General features: G+C 31.5%; 1 protein-coding gene across 6 annotated transcripts in view; it reads left to right on the plus strand.

Moving 5' to 3' along the window:
- The window catches only part of LOC113823269 (uncharacterized), a 22071-nt gene that overhangs the window by 5932 nt on the left and 11139 nt on the right, over positions 1-5000 (plus strand). The gene's annotated exons all lie outside the window — the stretch shown is intronic.

The raw sequence follows: 5000 nt of genomic DNA on the forward strand, positions 1-5000 counted from the left end.
ATATATATATATATATATATATATATATATATATATATATATATATATATATATATATATATATATATATATATATATATATATATATATATATATATATGTGTGTGTGTGTGTGTGTGTATATATATGTATATATATATGTATATATATATATATATATATATATATATGTATATATATATATATATATATATATATATATATATATATATATATACTGTATATACTGTATATATAAAACATATACTGTATATGTGCATATGTTTAGGATAAGGTACGCTCTAATTTTATTACGAAGTTCGTTGGAGTATTTTCTCCTTTGATGTGATCACAACGAAAGGCCTATAACATCCCGAAACCTCGAACAGTATTTGTTTCGTTGTTGGAACAAAACGGAGGGTCGTCGAATTTTTTTTGACATATGAGGTTTAAAAGAATATGAAGATGAAACGGAAAACCGTTATCATTTAAGATGCTACTGTTTTTTTTTATTTACTTATTTTTAAAGCAAGACATTACTCACGCTTCAAATAAAATGGAAGTTTTGCATATTATCGTATGGTATGTAGAATCCTATTCTTGCACCTGATATTTCCACTTTTAGACCTTGTAATATGCCAGTATATTACGATATACAGCCTTTTCTTTTCTTTTTCTTTTTTTAAGGTTAAATCTTAGATTAGAATTGTTTGAAAGATCTTCATCGTCCTATGGAAATTCTTACATAAAGTGAAATTAATTTTACGTACTGCTAAACATGGCAAATCAACAATATATAATCTTTACACATGAATTTAAACTAAGGAACATATGAGTCGTTACTTGGGCTTGCAGAACGGGAAGATTTTTTTCAACAGGTTCCAATAATGTGTGTGTGAAGGGGATGAAAGCGTTAGGGGATTCGGAGATGCTTCTAAAAGGCCTCAAAATGCTTAAGCAACGGTCATACTAGTCTTCTCTGCCCAGGGATTCCTAGATAGCTCTGCCGAGTGTCAACTGCAGAGCGGGATTGGTCACACTACACAGTTTCTCTCTGTAGAGAAACAGTATCCCAGAATAGACGAAAGTGTCTATAGTAACTTTTTGGAACTACAGCACTAAAGATAAGGCGTCTTTCCCGGTGGCAATTAGGATGTCGCGAAACGCTCCGCGACAACTATCACGAGACACAGTGTCTCGTGATCGGAGGCGAGACAGGCCTCTAAGCTCCGCCCATTTCTGTGACGTAATGGGAATGGCTACAGTTGACGGCTTGCTATTTTACTGTACTGGTTATTTTTCCAACAGGTAAACAATATTTAGGAAAATTATATCCAAGATGGCTTTTGATATCTTAAGGTGGGTAGTGCTGTGTTAGATATCCAATATAAGTACGAATATGCATGAAATATCCAAAGTAGGAGGAATGCATCTGGCAACTCATTTAAAGTTAACCGTCTGCTCGATTCCTGTCGCGCAAGAGGTGTCGCGTTTCCCGTAACCGCTGGAAAAGATGCCCAATAGGCATCTTAGATCATATTCATATAATCGCATATCGATTGAAATATTTCTAGAAAGAAGACACTAAACTTAGAAAAGCCACTCCACCTATTTTATAATTTATAATAAATCAGAGAATCGTTTTGACAGAAATGGGGAATCCAATAATATTCTTTCCAATAGCATATACCACAGTCAGTGTAATCAGTAATGGTCGAGAGACATTAATTATGAACGGAAATTAAACTGAAGTTGAGAGGAAGCACATACTATAACTGTAGAATATTATTAATTGTCGCTCGTGATACATTCTTGCCAGCCGTAAGATTATACTCAGTGAAAAGCAAAGTTTCTTGTTGAATTCATCCATTAATGCTATTTTTAACCTTCTGCTATCATGAATTTTAGTGAAGCATCATTGCTACTTGCATTATGTATTAATTATTTTTACTGTAAAATCATACGTTACATGATATACTAATCACAATTTAGACAATCACGTAAGAAGCTTCCCAGTAATTTTATTAGTTTCTGTTTTGGCATCATTTTTCCCTCTCTAGTAAGTAATGTTTGTGTGTGTGTATTATATATATATATATATATATATATATATATATATATATATATATATATATATATATATATTACATATATATATATACATATATATATATATATATATATATATATATATATATATATATATATATATATTTATATACATATACATATATGCGTATATATATATATATATATATATATATATATATATATATATATATTATATATGTAATATATATATATATTTTATATATTATATATATATTATATATACTATATATATTATATATATATTATATATATATATTATATATATATAATATATATATATAATATCTATAAATTATATATTATATTATATATATACAATAAAGTTATATATATATATAATATATATATATATATATATATATATATATATATATATATATGTATATATGTATATGTATATATAATATAAACATATATGTGTGTGTGTGTGTGAATATATGTATACATGTACTAATTATTCGCCCATGGCTGTGTGTTTGTCTGAAAATTATTCTTTTAATGTTCGCTGAGGCATTGAGTCATATGTAAAGATAAAAAGAATTCATTTGTAGTTCGATTCACGTAAATATTACCAGAGCATATTTTGTCTATAAGTAAGTGCATATATGTAATATGTGATCATTCATAGGCACATGTGTTTGTGTACAGCAGTAAATTGTGAAATGCTGTTGTGTTAGGAGTTATAAAGATCAGTTTGGGCTGTTACGAACGTATATAATTTTGTAAATTATATATTTCTCAGTATCCTTCGCATGTCTTAACATTCGCCGTGGAAAAACAGGTTTCGACTGGTTCTTTTACTTATTTTTCTTCGGAATATAGTCAACGGTCGCTCTCAAACCAAGATGGCGCCTCGCACGTGACACATTCGAAAACGAACTTCCGAGAATATACGGAACTTTTCATGCAGAATGGGCGTGGCAAAGATCCGACTTTTCCTTTCTCTTTCAAATTGTGTCAAATTGTAGTAGAGCTTTCACATCTAAAGTCATTCTTAAACCAAGATAATATGAATGCAGGCGACTGTATACTGATTTGCAATATTTTCAGGTTAGGGTCACCGCTAACTTTGCCTCACACACCCTGGACAGAGACCCAGGGGTGGTAGACCAAGTTTGCCCCAGATTCTGCCCAAAAGTCCTCCACTTTATTCCTCTAAGGGACAGACAGATGATTATTACAAGAATACTTGGGACTTACAACAACAATAACATCGTCGTCGTCTGCCTGTACCATCTTGTGAACTGATTGAAAAAGGCCTGACATGCCACGTGCAATCTTGGTCTGAAATCCCCGTGCCACGTGTCACTTGCCACTTGCGACGTACCACCTTGATGTGAAAGCGGGTACAGACACTCCAAGAAATTCAAGAAAAGTAAGGATTCGTGTAAATCCATCGATAGCACGCTTGCGACTGAACGAAGCGGTCGCGAGGATTTCTTTTTGGGGAGTAACAGCAAAGTTCTCGAATGTACTGTGTGCTTTTAATGATAAATGTTTTTGGAAGTCGTGGCGGTAAATATTCAGTGGTTATGGGAAGGTATTCTAAACAGTTACCGTAATGCTAAAAATAGATAAAGGAGATTACTTAATTATACAAACAACATTCTATAAAATCGGCATTGTCTGGGAAGGAAAGTTGTACATAGGCCTTCACAACTCGAGTTTTATTTCGAACAAGTTAAAAATTTCCAAGGATTCAGGAGGCACCGCCCTGTCCTCCAGAGCCATTCGAGTTCGAACGAAAAATATAGGCATTTCATTTTCCACTCTGCACAATGATATGTTTGTACACATTTCTCCTGATATTATATAGTATTACACTGTTGTGAAATGAAGTCGGAAATTGGTTACGAAAATAAGCTGATAAATACGTGTTGACTCCACAGAAAGATTATACCTATATATTTCTTCAGCTTTTTGAATATTGCTTAGAACACTTGCTTCCGTTGATAAGAAATAGAATACAATACACAAGTATGCTGGAGTTTGGGATTATTTTCATCCTCTTGTATCTCTTCAACATTCGACCAAGGTATCGTATAACAACTACATTTGCCTTCAGAAATACAAAGTTACTTTTTAACGAAACTTTTATACCTCTTCAACTTGTTATTATTTATTTCGAAATATAATTTTTGGCAACTACATTCAGTGTTAAAAGAACAATATCCGAAATAAAATAGTTTTAGTTTACTTAGCGTTATTATAGATATGTACATGTAATTAACTGAATTTTCTTTTTTTCTTCTTTTTTTCGTGTGTTTAGTTCTAAATTGTTGCTTTTGTGTTACAGCCATGAGAGAAAAATTGAGACATTAATTATGAATTGAGATATAAGCAAAAAAAAATAGGATAAAGATAAGGTACGGCATACAGCAGAGGATAAGATATAAGGCATGACAAAGACATATGGCATAAGTGATGAATTAGCATATGAGATAATGCTTAAGTAATGAATTAAGCCATCTTAATGTTAGCACAAACTTAATGAGGTTTTCTTCATGGAAAGAAATATGTCAAGATACAAGTGATGAATTCGAGTTAGAATACAAGTGAATTCAGTTAGAATACAAGTGAATTAAGTTAGCATACAAGTAATAAGTTATAGTTATAGTGTTGACTAGGTCAGACAGACATGCAAGCTATCCACTTATTTTACCCTAATAATTTTATCTGAACATAAACTCGTAACATTCGAGTGAGATGATAATAATCTTGTAATTGTAATTTTTTCCCTTAAAGATATTATCTGGAAAATTATAGATAGATAAATTTATCCCTGTCGTAACATTCGAGTGAGATAATAATAATAATCTTGAATCCGTTTTCTTTTCTGAAATATATTATCTGAGGCATCTTTTCCGGTGGCAATTAGGGTGTCGCGTGATCGGAGGCGAGACAGGCCT

Source organism: Penaeus vannamei, chromosome 1 (genome assembly GCF_042767895.1).
Source record: "Penaeus vannamei isolate JL-2024 chromosome 1, ASM4276789v1, whole genome shotgun sequence".
NCBI classification, from domain to species: Eukaryota; Metazoa; Arthropoda; class Malacostraca; order Decapoda; family Penaeidae; genus Penaeus; species Penaeus vannamei.